Here is a 19,221-nt window from a genome sequence, read left to right on the forward strand (position 1 = left end):
ATGGCAGAACTGAAGTTCAGCTCTCACAGTCCAAGCTGCTAGAAGCTTGAGTAAGCCCCCAGGACTATGAGTTAACAGTGGTGATTCATACTAACCGTTAAAGCATTCTGAGCTGGAGGGAATCAAACTTCCTTTGGGACATTCAAGTCACCACCCATCCTGTCTAGTTTGTGGCACTGGGTTTGCCATCTTCCAGGAAGTCTGCAGTGGGAAAGATAATCGAGATCATAGTCACAAAGGGACAGCAGCAAGGAATGGTCAGTTGCATTTTTCAACAAAAACCACTCTAACAGTCTGAAATTGGATAATCAAAATGCCACTCAAGGCAACACAGACTCTGACAAAGAACATTAATTAGGGTGCTTTTGTGATAAATGTTGGGTGAGTAATGAATGGACTATGTATGAGGCCTCTTTAACCCTGTTGATGGGTGAATGCCTTTTGGTCATCTTTTATATAAAAGACTCCTTGAGTAAAGTTGAGGGAGTGATAAAAATTGAAGCAAAAAGAAAAAATTAAAGCTGAAGAGTGAAAGAAAGAGAGAGTGGGTGAGAGAGACAGAGAGAGAGAGAGATCAATTAAACATATCTGGAGATAAAACCAGTTATTTTGTTTGGGTCATCTCCACTGTTAACTGCCCATGTGTAATATATCTGTCTGCTCACTTAAAATATTGGAAGATTTTCCCCAATGTTGAGCTGGCTTTTCCCCATTTTCTAAGATATCTTTTACCGAATGGAGGAACAGGTGGAGTAAAGGAGTGAAACTAAGGGAAACAAAGAGTCACCAGCTCCCAGGATCTGATTTCTTAATCTCCTGGTACCATATAGACTTGGACCCAAGTCAACTGATAATGTAATAAATTAACACTAAGAGACAGCCACTTTACTTTTAAAGAAAAGAAAAATTTGCCCTGGCCAGTGTGGCTCAGTTGGTTGGAGCGCTGCGGTCCCGTGTACCACAAGGCTGAGGGTTCCATTTCCGGTCAGGTCACAGCCTATGTTCAGGTTTGATTCCTGGTCGAGTTGAGTAAGGGAGGCAACCAATCGATATATGACCTTTCTACTCTCCACCCTACGCAGTTTAATTTCAGTTGACTCTGTATTATTTTGCAGTTTCACTTCCCCTTTGTGATTTATTTGATTTCATAGAAACAGGCTATTTACTTTCCATTTCGGTTACTCATGATTTAGGCCACAAATGGGCTGGAAATGAGGGAGACTGCAGATGAGGCTAAGGCATATTTCTGTTACTTAAAATTACAGATGCATGGTATTTTTGGAGGAGATACTTTATCTTTAGGTCAAATTTTCATAAAAAGATAATCAGTATGATAAAGTTGATAAGAAAAAAAACGCAAGTTGTAGGCCCTTCCATGTTATTTCATGAAAATGCACTGAAAACAAAGTGAGTAAAATTATTTGTTTTTCCTTCATTTAAAAATCTCAATATAAGTTTTTAGTAGAAGTATAACCAGAAGTGACTCCCGAATGATCAAGGAAAGATAAAATCATGGCTATTAGAGCTTGTGGGTTAAGTGAAATATAAGTGGTTTAGACCAGGGACTTTGAAATCCAAGAGACCTGGTTTGAATGGTTCTGTGGCTTACTAGTGATAAGACACTTCGAGATGAATACTTTCTCGAAAGCCTTGGGTTCCTGACCTCTAAAATGGGATAATAACAATGTGCTCCTTTAAGGGTTATGATGAAAATTAAATGAGACAATACATTGAAGTCCATACACAAAGTAATAGTACAAAAATAATTTCTCAATAAATGATAGATATAAGACAGGATGATATATGACATGATATTTTTTTGAAAACTGGTCTGAAGTTAACCAGAATTTTGGATTAACTTTCCTGGGCTATTTGAGGTAGTTTAGAAAAACTTAATACTTTTTTTTGGAAGGTGCTAAATAATGATTTACCACATGTTGCTTGTTTCAGAACTAAGGCACCATGGAGCCATAGTCTATTTTAATTTCTTACTATATTATTCATCAGGGACATTTTGCAAAACCTGGGCTTATTCATGATATATTTTTTTAAATACAGGCAGTCCTCGGGTTACGTTGGACTCGACGTATGTCATTTCGTGGCTACGTCGCCATCTCCCATTTACAGTCTACAGCAGTGATGGCGAACCTATGACACGCGTGTCAGCACTGATACGCGTAGCCATTTCTGATGACACGCGGTCACTGAGGCGGCTGCATGCCGAGGATGAAACATTTGCTGCTCCTGAGGATGAAACATTTGCGAAATAATGTTTTTTCCTCAAAGTGACACACTACCCAAGTTATGCTCAGTTTTTTGGCGAAGTTTGACACACCAAGCTCAAAAGGTTGCCCATCACTGGCTACACTAATAACGAATTTGTTTGCTGGCAGAGATTTTAATTCAGGAATAAAAACTACTTCATTTTAATATCTATACTAATAAAAGGGTAATATCTATACTAATAAAAGGGTAATATGCTAATTAGACCGGATATCTTCCGGACATCCTTCCAGACAAAGCCACGGTGGTGGGGGCTGAGGCAGAGGCGGTTAGGGGGGAGCAGGGGGGAGCAGTCAGGGGCAATCAGGCTGGCAGGGGAGCAGTCAGAGGCATCAGGCCACCAGGCAGAGGTGGTTAGGGGTGATCAGGAAGGCAGGCAGGCAGGCAGGCAAGCGGTTAGGAACCAGCAGACCCGGACTGTGAGAGGGATGTTCGAGGGGGTCCCAGATTGGAGAGGGTGCAGGCCGGGCTGAGGGACCCCTCCCGTGTGCACGAATTTCGTGCACTGGGCCTCTAGTTTGTAGATAATCTTGAATTATCTGTTTAACATATGTAGAAATAAAAATGACACCTTTTTGCCGAAACCGGTTTGGCTCAGTGGATAGAGCGTCGGCCTGCGGACTGAAAGGTACCAGGTTCGATTCCAGTCGGGGGCATGTACCTTGGTTGCGGACACATCCCCATTGGGGATTGTGCAGGAGGCAGCTGATCGATGTTTCTCTCTCATCGATGTTTCTAGCTCTCTATCCCTCTCCCTTCCTCTCTGTAAAAAATCAATAAAATATATTTTTAAAAAAATGACACCTTTTGCCCAGCTGGTGTGGCTCAGTGGTTGAGCATCAGCCTGTGAAGCAGGAGGTCATGGATCAATTCCAGGTCAGGACACATGCAGTGGTTGCTGGCTCTATCCCCAGTAAGGGACATGCAAGAGGCAGCCAATCAATGATTCTCTCTCATCATTGATGTTTCTATCTCTCTCTCCCTCTCCCTTATTTCTCTTAAATCAATAAAAATATATTTTAAAAAAATGACACCTTGGGCATGAACTATATTACAATTTTTCATGAGTATTCAGATATGGTTGTTAAGAATGAACATTAAACTTCCTGCCTTTTGGTAACAACAGATAGTCTAAAACTCTGTTTACTTTGTCATGGTTGTTAATCCAAGGAAACTCAAGCACAAGGATTATATAAACCTGCTGGAGACCCTGAGATTAACTATAGCAAAAAAAGCAAGTTATTGAGTGCTTAGTAGGCAGGTGCTCCAATAAATTATATTATTTAATTCTCACTATTGTCTCTTAAGGGAAATATAAATAGCTAGTTTACAGATGAGGAAACTATGGTGCAAAGAGGTTAAGGGACTTGACTATGATCCTTTTACCACCTTACATTTCCTTCAAGGGCTGATGATTAAAAATGTCTGACTGTAATAATTTCGTAGCAGATTGGAAATCTTATTCACTTCAAAATCCTTTCTGGGGGAAAATATGTAAGTTTCTAAATTTTTCTCAAGTCTGGTAATACTGGGAGTGTTTGGATTAACCAGTAACAACATCTGAATTGGAAAATCCTTAGCAATGTATCTATTGCTAAAAGAGAATTACAGGGGTTAATTTTAATGAGAAAAAGGACACAGAAAGGCCTTTTCCTTAATCAGTTAATACCTCAGTAATGGTTTTAAATTGTTAAACCACCAAACAGGTATTTCATTTTCTTTCTTGACCCAATTCTGAAAATATGGTCAGAACTAGATAATTTCCTATAATAAACGAAAGCATGTTTTTTTGTTAGTTTGGACTTAAAATATTTTAAGTCCAAAATCCTTTATATATGAACAGCATTATACTTTAACAAAGGCATTTTCATTAATAATAATGAAATTTATTAATAATAAATTTAGTTTCTGGGATGGGATTAAGTAGGCAGAGGAAACCAGAATATTATTTATTTATTTTTATATATTTTATTGATTTTTTACAGAGAGGAAGGGAGAGGGATAGAGAGCTAGAAACATCGATGAGAGAGAAACATCGACCAGCTGCCTCCTGCACACCTCCTACCGGGGATGTGCCCGCAACCAATGTACATGCCCTTGACCGGAATCGAACCCAGGACCCTTCAGTCCACAGGCCGACGCTCTATCCACTGAGCCAAACCGGTTTCGGCCATATTTATTTATTTTTAAATGTGGAAAATATATATGGGTAGATACATATGTACATACTAGAGGCCTGGTGCATGAAAATTTATGCACTGGAGCGGAGGGGTCCCTCAGCCTGGCCTGCCCCCTCTCACAGTCTGGGAGCCCTCAGGGGCAGGAGGCGACCCGGCGATCAGGGGAAGGCGATGCCCCCATCACACCTCCGCTGTTGCCACTGCCGGCAGCTCAAGCCTTGGCCAGCCATGGTTACCTGAGCCTCAGGCGGCCCTGGGTGGCTGGGGGGCTGAGGGGACTGGGTGCCACCATCTTGTGGCTGTGGGTGCCGCCATCTTTCAGGGCAGGACAGTCAATTAGCATATTCCCTCCTTATTGGCTGTGGCCTCTGCCATCTTTGCAATGGTGTGAGGGTCAATTAGCATATTCTCTCTTTATTAGATAGGAAGGATGTCAAGGAATCCTCATATAATTTTTTGCCAGATGTTGCTGATAATTTTAAGTCTATACAATGTAGGAGTTGGGTACAGAGGAACACAAAAATACTAAATATATGTGTTGAGATAAACCTGGAGAAAAACAAAAACCAGCCATGTAAGAAATTAAAATGAGGTCCAGGAAATGATGCTGTGGGATCTTCAAGCTTGCCAACTCAATGGAAAAGTATTTTCTGTCACTGTGTATCTGCAATAAGACTTTCTCTAGCAACACTGTCTAACAGAAACATCATGGGAGCCACATATAAAATTCCACATTTTCTAGTAGCTACATTTTCAAATATATTTTTATTGATTTCAGAGAGGAAGGAAGAAGGAAAGAAAGACATAGAAACATCAATCATGAGAGAGAATCATTGACTGGCTGCCACCTGCATGCCCCCGACACCCTCCCCTACACACATACACACACACTGGGGATTGAGACAACAACCCAGGCATATGCCCTGACTAGGAATAGAATCATGATCTCCAGTTTCATAGGTCAACGCTCAACCACTGAGCTACACTGGCCGGCCAGGCTAGTAGCTACATTTTAAAAAAGAAATACGTGAAATTGATTTTAACAATGCATTTTATTTAATCAAACATATATCCAAATATTATTTCAACATGTAGTCATTATAAAAATTGTTAATGCAATATTTTATATTTTTTCCATATTATATCTAGTGTGTATTTTGACTTTATTTCAAGTATTCAGTAGCCATATGGGTTATTGGCTACTGCGCTGGAAACAGTTCAAATCTTGCTGAATTGTGTAGCATTCCTAGGGATTTATTTAGGATCTGGGTATTGATGTAATTAGGTAGACAATTTAACAGCAATATGGAGTTCAATAAGTTTGACTGTCTTGTGGGTTCCTAAAATCCTAAGCCTCTCCTGCCTGTACACTAACTTATGCCACTGATAAAAGCTATAGATACCTAAGAGGCTGTGAAATATTATAAGTATATTAAAGGCCCGGTACATGAATTCGTGCACAGGTGGGGTCCCTCGGGGTGGCCTGCGGGGAATGGGCCCCAGCTCGTGCCCCCAGGCTTGTAGCCCCAGGTTGCGCCCCCAGCCTCACAGCCCCGCAGCCCCACCTGGCACCCCGCCTTGGCCTGGCGCTGCCCCCTCACCTGCTCCACCATCCCGCCATGGTCCTGGTCGGGGCCTATCAGGGCCGGCAACGCCTCCATTGCTGCCTCCTGCCAGAGGAGCATCGCCGATGCCCGCCATGTTTTGTGCCGCCCTCTGGTAGTCAGCGCACGTCATAGCGAGCAGTTGAACTCCGAGTTGGCTGAACGACCGCCTGAGGGGACAATTTGCATATTAGACTTTTATTATACAGGATATCACATAATTTGGAAGGACATCTTCTGTGTTGTTCCCCTTTCCTGATTGTACTGGTAAATTTGATAGTGTGTGCTATGAAAGTGTCGGAAAAGATAAGGCAAACTTGGATTTTGAATAGAAAGATAAATCCAGAAAGAGAAGTTTGAGGATCCAGTCTTGTATTTGTTACTCTTAAAAAAAGTAACAAATGTATTATTGTCCCCCACACATGGGACTGGTTAAATCAGTCCCATGTGTAGGGGACATGGGACTGATTTAACAGAATAGGGAAAGAAGAGACAAGTCCTCCTATCCTTCCTGTCTCTTGTTTAATCTTACTGTTTTAAGAAGGGCACTACAAACTTGTGCAAATCTAATTAATGGCAACCAGGGGCTTTGTGAAAAGGCTTGAAACCACATCCTGTAAGCTACAGTTGAAAGCACTAGGAATATGGCTTTTGGGCTTTTGGAGATGAGAAGCTGTGGCTGGGTAGTGAGAAGGATAAGCAGAGGAGAGGAAAAGAGATAGGATAATTAGCTGTATTGGCAAGTACTTAAAGGGATGTCACATAGAGGAAGAAAAAGCAAAAAACAAACAAACAAAAAAACTATTCATGAAAGGGGGCAAACTGAATACAAAGAGAGTGGTTTCTAAAACTGCAAAATGGAAAAAAATGTCTGGGGAGGCAGGGAATTTTCTACTCCAGGAGATCGGCAGGGAGGGGCAATTCATGATGCCTAAGGCTTCTCCCAACTCCCACAGTCAATTTTATCTGTGCCCGATATACAACAGGGAGGCAGTGTGCAGGTTTAATAGTTCACCCGCCTTGATGTTTCAAGTCCTGTGACTAAATCTCTTCTCAACCTTTAGGAGCTGGGTCATCTTGGGCAAGTCTCTTGCACACTCTGGGTCTGCTTAATCTATAACATAGAAATAATACACCTCACAACTACTTCTGGGATTATTGGAATGCTTTGCAACCTGTAAGATAAACACAGGCGTCTGTTTCCATGGGATAAGCTGAGAAGACCTCTTAATTTAGCCATCCTGTTTCTTTTTTCTTCTCCCTTTCTACTCTATTTCTTGTTTTGTCTTCCCACACCCAGCTATTCCTAGTAACACCCCTTAGATGCACCTTATCTTAGGGCTGCAGTAAAGGAAAGTCTAATGTAAATGCACTTTTACTACCCCAAGGCAGGGCAAGAGTCAATAAAGTCAAGAAGTAAAGTCTGTAAGAACTATTGTCTACACTTTTCATCCTGCAATCGCCATCTGTGAAATACGAGCCAACCCACTGAAAGGGATTCCAAAGAAATCACAACTTCGGGATTGCTCTGCAGAGTATTAAACCACTATCAGAGACCTTTACCCTCATAAAATAATGTATCCATGCAAGCCATTCTATATGATCATATTTTGCAGCAGAATCACCTATTTTTGAAAAATGGTCTTTAGAGTTCAGGCTTGAGAGTGGAGACTGAACTTCTTTAATTAAACCTTTACCCACAGGTTAACACACGATGATATCCTTTTATTTCTCTTACCTGACTCCCTACCACCCCCCACCGCCCCCGCTCCCATATGTTCAGGGAGATGGTATCAAGGGCACAGACTCTGGAGTCAGATTGCTTGGTTTCACAAACACCAAGTCCACTACTGTGGGGCGGGACATCATTTTACCTGCAAAAACGAGGATAACTCCGAAATGACAGAGTTGAAGATTAAGTAAGCTCTTGACACGTGACCAGCACACAATAAATGGAGCTATCGGTATATCGTTCTGGCCCTGACACCAATAAAAGGCCGAAGGCATCTCCCAAGCTTTGGTTTTGGTGACTGCCCAGGTCAACCAAAATTTAAATTCTTCTCTACAGTTGTTCCGGGAGTCTCAACAGCAAGTGAACCTGCAGGCTCGCAACCCGGCCAGACAGGTGAGTAGTAGGCTTCGGCTTCAGACTACCTCCCGGATACTCCGTGGCATTTGAAGTCAAGGTCCAGGCTGGAGAAATGCTTGAAAACTGGGCGTCAAAGAACTAAGAGTGCAACATCCTGGGCTGGTTCAGCCACAGCCCTCAGGAGTCAGAGCCACATGCAGAGGGGCGTGGCCCTCCTCGCGCGCGTGCGCGCCCAGGGGGCGTGTCCTTCCCAGCACGCGCCGAGGGGCGGGTCCCTTCTCGCGCTGCGTGGACTCCGGAAACCACATCCGGGCTCTCCCTACTGCGCATGCGTGCCTGCGGGCGGGGCGGGGCGGGCGGGCCGGCAGAACCAGAAATTTCGGGGAAAGGGGACGCCTGGGACTAGGAGGGCGGGGAAATGCACGCGAAGGGGCGGGGCAGAAGGCGGAAAAGTTGGAATCAGCTGACCGGGTCCCGTGATAACCGGGGAGGGAGACGCAGGCGCCGTAGAGCGCGGTCGCTCCCAGCCTGAGCGAAGATGGCGGCCTCCAGATTGAGCCTCTGAGAGGCAGAGGGAGGAGGCGGAGGGGGCGGGGAGGCAGCGCCGCCGCGGCACCAGGAACCCGCGGCCGCGGAGCCACAGAGCCCCAGCGGGGGAAAGGGGAAGTGGTGAGGGGGAGGAGGCCGGAGGTCGTCTCAGCCCACTCTGGACGCGGAGCCGGTGGCGGGAGGAGCTCGGGCTGGAGCCTCTCCAGCCTCCCGCAAGGTAAACCACTCTGGGCACCAGGCTCCGGGGCTCTCGTTTACCTTTTCCCCACGCCGCGGGGACTGGGGGTGGGGCGGGGGAGGGGGAGAGGCTAAGGGCAGGGAAAGGAGGGATGTGTCTTGGCCGCCGCAGCCTCCGACTGCTAAGGAAAGCAATTACCCTCCCCCCAAGCTGCGGGTCTGCTGCCTCCGTCGGACCCCCGACACCCCCGGATCCTACTGACATTCGCCCCGGGCGCTCCCTTGGTCAGCCCTACCCCGCCTTTTGTTTTTGCTTTGTTTTCTGGTTGTCTCTCCCAGCTCGGCCCCTCACTCCCCTCTGCACATCTTGAACCCCACGCATCCCTTATCCCCTCTGGGCTCCGCCCTCGGGATTCCCTTCCAGCCTCCTGCCTAGTCCGAGTGCTGTTCCTGATCGAGGCTGGCAACTCCTGGTTTCCTCGGCTCAGCGACCCTCCTTCCCCCCACCCGTCCCGCATATACTCTGTCTTTCTTTGTTTAGCTTTGTTTCGTTTTGTTAGGAAATGGGAGGGCACCCACTTCGTTTCTTCTCTAGTCTCCTCCTTTTCCAAAATCAAGTTTCTCCCCAAGGCTTTTCCTTTCTGCAGAGGAGCTTATTCACCGTGGCCTTTCCTTCGCTGTTGTGATTTTTGCCTCTGAATGCGGCCTTTGGAGTGGGTGAAGTAGCTCAGTGAAGTGGCTGTTAAACGCAGATGTGATTGATTTAGTCCACTTAACGAGAGTGCCTTCCCTTAAATTGTCTCCTTGTTTTTAGGGTGTTCAGTTAACCACTCATGTCTGGAGATTGTTTCTTTTATCAGTTGCTTAGGGGGAGAAGAAAAGTTAAAAAAATGTACCCCTGATGTGGCGTTGTCTCCTAAAGCCATGATTTGCTCCCTCTGTTTTTCCCTTTGACCCTGCCCTGATTCCTCTCCAAAAGGAGGGCCCCTACCAGGTGCTGTTGCCTCTACTCTGCGCAGGGCTTTATAGGGTTATGTTGAGCCTCTTGGAGAGTAGTGTCTTTGGGAAAAAAGTAAAGTTTCAGAATAGTGTTTCAGGACCTGCCCCAGTGATTGTCTTTTTTTACTGTATTTTCTTTCTTTCTTTATGGCTCAGATAGATTTCTAGGTTTGAAAGTACTGTCTGCAGAGTTGGAGGAAATTGCTCACAGTGGTCAGGTTTTGTAGGATATTCCTTGTATCCTGTGAGTCTAGGAGAATATGAAACAGGACTTGCCTTTAAAAAAAGTAAAAAGGAAATTTAGAAAACTACTTGTCAAAAGTTTGGTATCCTAAAAAGACTTGATTTCACTATTCTTTGGTTTCTGGAAAGTGCTTTATTGCTTGATTAAACTTATATAACAGAAAACCTCATTAACACTTCAAATGTACAATGAAACAATGTTTAAGAGGCTATGTCTCAAATTTGTGTTTTTTTTTAATATCGCAATGGAACATTAAGACCTTTTTAGATAATGTTACATTATACTCCTAGTTTGGAAATAGGAAGTAGAACATATTGAGGGAGGAAAGGGGGAGTCAGAAGGTTACTCAAAGAAATGTAAAGAACCTTTGTAGTCTAGTTAATGGAAAGTACCACCATTTGTATTCCACTGGGAGGCAATGGATATTCCTCTTTTTCTAAAGTGCTAGTAGTAAGTAAATAGTCCAAAAAATTTGATTTTTTTTACATTGTCGTGAAAAAGTTATGGAATTGTGGAAAGCATGAGTTGTTTGTAAGAATTTAATGTTATCCATAAATAAGTAAAAGCTGGTTGCCTAGGTGACTATATTGGCGTCATTACATTTGTTAAAAGGTTAATAGTGCAGTTTGGTTCTCAGTAGATACTAAATTATGGTATAAATAAAAAGGATCTGTTTTAAGTAATTTGGCTCCATTCTTCAACCCATTTTACTTACATGGGTGAAGTTGAGGTTTCCATTGCACATAACTTTCACCTGTTTTCCTGATTGAAGTACTTAAGATGAGTAAAGTACAGGGCATACCTTGTTTGACAGCACTTCTCTTTAGTGCACTTCACAGGTGTTGCGTTTTTTACAAATAGAAGGCAAGTTCCTCCACCAGCAAAAAGATTACTACTCACTTTAATGCATACTCAATTGCCGTGGTGTGGAACCAATCCTGCGCTGTCTCCGAGTTATGCCAGTAGAAGGAAGCAAGGCTATGCAGATAAACTGCAGCAAAAATTTGGTTGTGACTAATAGTTTTAGGTCTAAATGTTGGCTGTAATGTTTAGAAGTAATTAAAGAGGAGTTGCTTTGAAAGATAACCTGTAAGTCAGTGCTTCTCAATTTTATCAAAATCAAGAAAAACCTCCTTTTTATTCCAAGTAATTGTAACACCTCTTTTACTATCCTGAAATAGTTTAGAAATAATATAACCACTGCCTTTGGCTCTGGGACAAGAGGAAGCTTTTAAAACAAAAAAGAACTGCACTGACTTCAAATTCATGACTTGTTTTTTGAAATCTGTTAAAGAGCTGAGGCCACAGAACAAACCACTAGCCCAAAATTTAAGGACAGAAAGAGTAGACAGAATTCACATTGACTTTTAGACAAAATTGGACGCTGGTAAGAGTTCTTCTAGAATAGCTGATGGAGTGTTGAAGGGTCAGTGTGCCTTCTTCCAATCTGTCCACAAATCTCACTAGGTACTCCTGGGAAAGATTGGGGAGGGCCCTGGGGAGTATTTGTTGTGGTGCTGACAGAGGAGAGGAACTTCGGCAAAGCTTTCAGGAGGGGCAGAAACTCTGCTTTGATTCTTCCCCTCTGTCCCTTCTATGGAACAAAATCCTTAATCTTTTGAGGGAAGAGATTGCCCTGTTAGTGAGCATTCATTGAGTTGGGGGGAAGAAAAAAAAGGGGAAAGAATCTTTTGGGGAAGGAACACTGAGCCCCAAACTGCAGCCAGGGGATCACACCTTTGAGATCCAGGTACATCGAGTATGCATAAGACTGAATGTTAATGATAGCACAACAGAGACTGTATCCCCCAATCCCCTGCCACCAAGTTAACAAGCTTTGAATAACAAGTAAATGCAGAATACTACTAGGAGCAGAACAAGATATACAAAGAGGCACAGCACAAATAATCAGACATTGCTTTAGTAAACCAACCTCCACAGGAGCCACAAGCTATTGTGCAGGTATTTGAAGCTTCTGGTACACTGAAGATAATCATAGCAACAACCAATCATAAACCCAGCTCGACTCCTAAACAGATTAACAAACACCCTGCACTAAAGACCTAGCAAAGAAAAGGCGTGCCCATTTCCAGTCACAAACATTATTTACCTTAGTCTCTGCTGTCCTTAGGCAACATTTTCAGCTTTCAACAAAAAATTACAAGGCATGCAAAAAGCAAAAAAATTCCCAAGAAAAAGAATAATTTTCAGAATTATACTTTAAATAATATAGATGCTGTTATCTGATAAGGGAATTTAAAATGATTATAATTAATATGTTAAAGGTATAAACAGAAGAATGGAAAACATCCAAGATCAGATGGGTAATTTCAGTTGAAAGATGGAAACTATAAAAAACAACCAAAAGGAAATGTTAAAAATTTTATTATACAGTAAAGGGATGCAGAAAACTTTCAGGCTCATCAGTAGATTTGAACAACCAAGGAAAGAATCAATGAACTTTTAGATGTCAGTAGAAATTACCCAACCGAAATGCACACACACACAAATTAAAAAAAAAAATAAAAATCCCAGAGCTTGGGGGTAATATCACTCATTTTAATATGTACATAATTAGAATCCTAGAGGAGAAGAAATATTGAAGTATCTGAGGAAATACAGAATTTTCTAAAATTAATGTCGGGCATCAAACCACAGGATCCAAGAAGCTTAGAGAACATGAAGCAGGATAAATACCTGGCTCCCCAAAATACAAGCAAAACACACCTAGATATACTGTATTCAAATTGATATAAACAAAGGACAAAGAAAATCTTGGAGGTAGCCAAAGTAAAGAAAACATATACAGAGGAGCAAAGATAAACGTTACAGCAAAGAAAAAAAACGACAACAAAAATACCATTCAAAAATGAAGACAAAATATAAACACAAACAAAGCCAAGAGAACTCAAAGTATAATATCTTCATTTACATGATAGGTGCATTTCTGGAAAATATATGCATATTAAACTGGAAAACATACTTTGTGGGATAGTTAATTATAAATAGGTGTTTTTTAACCTATGTGAATGACCATTTGGATATTTGAAAGTTAATTGAGGACAGTTCTTCAATCTGAGATGGTCTTATACATTGAGGGGTATCTAGCCCCATCAACTAAATACTAGTAGTGTTTCTAATAAAAGTGTCTCTTCTGGGGCCCCAACCATTACTTTAATTCAAAATTTTAATCATTGGTTTTCAGCCCATTTTTTGCATCAGCAGTGTTCACATGCTCAGCACATGCCAATCATAGTTCTTAGTCATGAAAATCATAGGAACTCCTTTGAGAATCATAGATATAGGGGATATCTTTGTCCCAAGTAACTTAAGCCAACATAGTTGTGATAATTTTTTCTAATTTAAGACAGTTATCTATGCAAAGGTACATTTAAGTGGGGTTCATTCAGTAAAGGTAAACATCTAATTTGCTAATAGTTCTTTAAAGATAATCTTAACTTTATTGAACAGGCTACCTATTTGAGTTTTACTGTACTTTTATGGACTACTTTTGAAAAGAGTGATCTCTAAGACAGTCTAAAATCAGTGGGATTTTGTAGTTTCAGCACTCTTAAGATGTCCTCAAGTAGATCACACTGCCTAAGCACTGTTCACAATGTGATCTTTTGATGAACAGATTAAAAACAAAACCCCTGAAACAGTCTAAAATAATTATTTTTATGCTCTGTTTTTGTCTAGCAGAGTTGTCAGAACATAATTGAAGGATTGATAAGGTTAAGAATGTAGAAGACAGCAGAAGCCGGTTTGGCTCAGTGGATAGAGCGTCAGCCTGTGGACTGAGAGGTCCCAGGTTCGATTCCGGTCAAGGGCATGTACCTTGGTTGCGGGCACATCCCCAGTGGGGGGTGTGCAAGAGGCAGCTGATCGATGTTTCTCTCTCATCGATGTTTCTAACTCTCTATCCCTCTCTCTTCCTCTCTGTAAAAATTCAATAAAATATATTTTTTAAAAAAATGTAGAAGACATTCTAATAAATTCTATACTAATTATATTAAAATTTAAATTCTTATACATGGATTTCATACTTGTATTCTTTAGTCCTTTAGTGTATGGTGTTTTTCTCTTACACAAACTTCTAGTCAAGATACAGAATGTAGCTGAAACCGGTTTGGCTCAGTGGATAGAGCATCGGCCTGGGGACTGAAAGGTCCCAGGTTCGATTCCGGTCAAGGGCATGTACATTGGTTGCGGGCACATCCCCGGTGGGGGGTGTGCAGGAGGCAGCTGGTTGATGTTTCTCTCTCATCGATGTTTCTAGCTCTCTATCCCTCTCCCTTCCTCTCTGTAAAAAATCAATAAAATATATATTTTTTAAAAAGATACAGTATGTATTTTGGATGTTTATCAAATCTTAGATTAGGTAAGCTGTTCCCCCCCCTCCCCCAACCTTAGAGCTTCTGGATTTAATTTTAAAAGTGGAATTTTACTTTTTTTAGTTAACTGATAGATTTGGGAGTGTTCTGTAAACTGTGAAGCACTGTGGCAGAGATAGGAATAATAGTGCTATTTCTGAGCCAAATTAAAAACCTATACATTGCTACTTTGTAGTTGGTTAAAGGGAAATTGTAGCAATTTAAACTATTTGTCTTTTACTAAATATGAAGAGAACAATGTTTGGGTATTAGGATGCTTAAAACTTTAAGTTTTGTTTGTTATATGCTTAGGGAATTTTGTCCCCCATTGTGCATTTACTATAGTGATAGAAAAGCAGCTACAAGTTAAAATATGGCCATTGAAAACCTCTTTTACCCAAAAGGGTCTGTTTACAATAATAGAGCAAGATTATTAAGTAGCTGTTTGTGAGCTGATAATTTTAAACTAATATAATTGGCTCTTGCATAAGTCAAGTTAGCTTTAAAAATAAATGAAATAGAAATTAGGTCTAAATTATGTAAGTGATCAGTACCATTGATTTCACAGACATGCTTAATTGAACTCATTTCTTAGTTCTTTTCAGGTGAATATTTCAAGGCATTTTTAAGTTTTGGAAAGGAAAGAGTCATAACCATGCATCTTGGAAACAATGTTATTTGGTTTTTTTTACAACCAGATTCATGTCTATTTTGTAAGAAATAAGAAATACTCCCTCAGATGAAATCAGTATACATATGATTACAATATGAAGAGACATGTCTTTTTCAATATTTAATTTATATTGAGTAGGTAAAGCCAACAAAATTAACTGATATGGTATATATGCTTGCCCCTTTCCTCATTAAGATATTATTAACAGTGTTTCTTCAGATTTAGGGGTTGCTTTTGAATTTCTCTTGCCCTTTAATTTCATGAACATGTATCCAGTTTCTAATAGAAAAGGAATAGATTTTTAAAAAAGGAATACGGGGATCTTAGATAGTGTTGTCCTACCCCATGGTGGTAGAAGGATTTTAAAAAGTGTTTTGATATGACATAATGCAAATGTTTCAGTGTTATAACTTGAGTAATTATTTGGAGATATGATTGTCAGCTTAAATTTGATACTACTACTGGCTTTCTCTCTAACAACATTATCTCTGGAGTTAGGGATTCTTCAGCAAGAGAGCTAAAGTGAAATGTACTAAAACGTTTGCAATCTATTTTATAGCTGTTTAACATAGGTTATTGTACACATTACATATACTGATTTCTTGTTTATTTAGGAGGAAATGCTTTTGCCTATACTTGAGTTACATATTAAAACATGAAGCTGAAAATTAAAAACAGGTTAAAGTTTATAGCAGTTTTCCTCCATACACAGCACATTCTATCTAAGACAGTCTAGTTGTAGCTTTTAATCTGGGTAAAAATTAATGTTCTGTTAACCATTCATATTTTTTACCTTTTTTTTGAAACTGAAGTAACTTGGTGATATAATTTACTTAGATTTTGAAGCCAGTTGCAAATAAAAGTAGGTCTTTAAGAAGCCAGTAATGAATTCTCTCCTCAGTTATTACTCAAAATTAATCACTCAAAGGAGATTAGCCTTTACCTTAGCAATGGTTCTTCCCTCTGCATTTTCAATAGGCTATTCCTATCATGTGAATATCTACCACATTTTCAGATGTAGTTTTACAATGGAGCAGAAAAAGTATTTCTGTTGTAGAGTTAGGTCAGAAAATAAAGGGAAAGGCAATTTCCCCAACATAAAAGTTTTCACCTATAGCCAAGTTGGAAGAACTTTACAGTAGATACCCATATACTCATCTCCAAAATTTTCACATTAACATTTCACTATACTTGCTTTAATACATACCATCTTTCCATCCATCTTAGTTTTTGATGCATTTCAAGACAAACTCTTGTTTCTAATTCATTACTTGAGAACAAAGTTAATGATGAAAGAGTTTATTCTTTCACTAGAGGCCCAGTGCAAGAAATTCATGCACTTGGGGGGGGGTCCCTCAGCCCGTCCTGTGCACTCTCACAGTGCGGCACCCTTTGGGGGATGTCCACCTGCCGGCTTAGGGGCATCAGGCCTAAGCTGGTAGTCAGACATCCCTCTTGCAGTCTGGGACCCCTCACTCCTTACCACCTGCCTGCAGCAGAGGCAGGAGAGGCTCCTGCCACCGCTGCTGCACTTGCCAGCCATGAGCCTGGCTCCCACAGAGGGAGCGCACTGACTACCAGGAGGCAGCTCCTGTGTTGAGCGTCTGCCCCCTGGTGGTGAATGTGTGTCATAGCGACTGGTCGTTCGGCCCGTTGTTCCTCTGTTCGGTCGATTTGCATATTAGGGTTTTATTATATAGGATAGGATATATGGACTCAAAGTGGAAAAATTACTATCATACCTGCTTTCAGGAAGTTTTTGTATTTGTGTAAAAATCAGTTCCCCTTGGTCATGCAAAATATATGTTTTAAAGCGTATTGCCTTTATTAATGCCAATTCATTCATTCACTAATGTATTATTTTATGAGTACTGTATCCTCATTCATTTTTTACTGTATACTCATTCATTTTTGGCTAAATGACTGTTAACTAACATAAGCTACGTATATACACTTAATTTTACTTTTTGTGCAAATTCTTTTGTTTAAGCCCAGCAACAATCTTCCTGGGTTCCTGTGATGTTAAGTCCCTTCATCTTGCTTTCTGTTCTTAGTGTCAATTTGATGTAGGCTTCTGCTTAGTGGACTCTCAAGTCCTGCAATTTTGTGTCAAAATCATATCTTCTACAAGATCATTCTCATTTTATCCATAAATGATCTTAAATGGATTCTCAGTTTTACTGCCAGTCATAAATTAGATAATATGAGAAAATTAAATATTGTTCGACAGCATGAAGCAAGGGAGTTCATTGAAAAAAGTGAATGTAGCCATAATGCTGTATTGCCCTCAATTTGACTTTTTAACCCTTAGTACAGTTCTCTCAAAAGAATAAACTGAGAAGTTGCAAAAAAGTTCTGTTGGTGTTGTAATCATAGGATATAGAATGAAAACAACGAAAGTCAACTTGCAAAAATTGGAGATACTTTCCATGTGATTTAGTTAAAATTAGCATGTGAACTTGAGTTTTTCTCATCAAAAAGATGGGTAGGTCTTTGAGAATTTGAAGTGGGACACTTGCAAAAGTAAAGGAGATGAAATTTAAGTGATTAGTTTGAACAGATAAATTCTTGCTAATTTAAATGGTATCTAAACTGGCAGGATGGCAAATGCTAGTGATAAGGCTTCTACCAAGGTCTCTTCCAACAATTTTTATCTTTTTTTTAGTTAGACAGATTATTGCTATTTACATAATGTGCCTATAATTGATAATTGGCATGATCTGCTTGATGATTGAGCTGCTTGATAATAAAAATTGTGAAGATGTTCATCAATATTAATTGGAATTATGGTTGCTTAAGAGTTTTTGCCTGCAAGAGCAACACTTAGAACCACTTTTAGAGTATGTTAAAGAAATATGAAGGAGAAGATAATGAATAGAGGTTAAATTTTAAAATATTAAGTTGGTTTCATGTAAAGAAACATTTCCAATAATTAAGATTCAAAATGTCTAAGTGGGGATATTTAAAATGTAGTAAATAAGATTGACTTGCAAAATAGTAGTCCTTTGTAGGAATAAAGTTGAAATAAAGAGACGCTTAAGTGTCAGTTATAATTGACTAGGTAATATTTAAAAATTTCACCTATCATATACTTGAATCATATATATTTTTTCCTTTTAAATATTTTGGGAAATACAAATTTTAAAGAATAAAATAACAATAAAGTAACGACACCTTTTGTGTACTCCACCCAGTTTAAGAAAGATAATATATTGGTGAGTAAGTAAAAGCCATGAGTACTGATTAAATCAACATAAAACACTGTACTTTTAAAGGTAGAAATTTTAGGTGATTGAAATTAATAGATAAAAGAAGACTTAGAATCAAGTAATTTAATAATGATAACTTGCCCCCAGAATGCCTTAAGATGTACAGGGGTCTATAAGTAATATTTTTATTGATGATTTCAGAGAGGAAGGGAGAGGGAGAGAGAAATAGAAACATCAATGATGAGAGAATCATTGATTGGCTGCCTCCTGCACGCCCTGCACTGGGGATCATGCCTGCATCCCGGGCATATGCCCTGAATGGGAATTGAACTGTGACCTTCCGGTTCATAGATCAATAATCAACCACTGTGCCATTCAGCCAGGCTATAAGTAAGCTTGAAAATAAAAGAGGTAATAGAAATACTCAAAACAACTATTGCCCATCTGGGGTAATATACACTGAGTGGCCAGATTATTATGATCTCTGAATGCATAATAATCTGGCCACTCAGTGTATATCCTATATAATAAAAGGCTAATATGCAAATTGTCCCCTTGACCAGGAGTTCGACCAGCAGGCAGGCCGGCCAACCACCCATGTCCCCTCCCCCTGGCCAGGCTGGCTAGACCCCATCTATGCACGAATTCATGCACCAGGCCTCTAAAATATATATATATATATATATATATATATATGTATGTATGTATATATATGTATATGTATATATACACACACACACATATATATACTGAGTGGCCAGATTATTATGCATCCAGAGATCATAATAATCTGGTGACTCAGTGTATATAAAGTACAGTAATGATTATTATGGTTGCAGTT

General features: G+C 40.3%; 1 protein-coding gene across 2 annotated transcripts in view; it reads left to right on the top strand.

Moving 5' to 3' along the window:
• The first annotated feature begins 8,652 nt into the window (after nt 1-8,652).
• DNAJC13 (DnaJ heat shock protein family (Hsp40) member C13) overlaps nt 8,653-19,221 on the top strand; it is a 112,206-nt gene continuing 101,637 nt past the window's right edge. For both annotated transcript variants that reach the window (XR_013814810.1, XM_079794542.1), the window contains exon 1: nt 8,653-8,922. The gene's annotated coding sequence lies outside the window, so the exon portion shown is untranslated. The remainder of the gene's footprint in view (nt 8,923-19,221) is intronic.

The sequence above is a fragment of the Cnephaeus nilssonii genome, assembly GCF_951640355.1.
Source record: "Cnephaeus nilssonii genome assembly, chromosome: 17".
NCBI lineage: Eukaryota > Metazoa > Chordata > Mammalia > Chiroptera > Vespertilionidae > Cnephaeus > Cnephaeus nilssonii.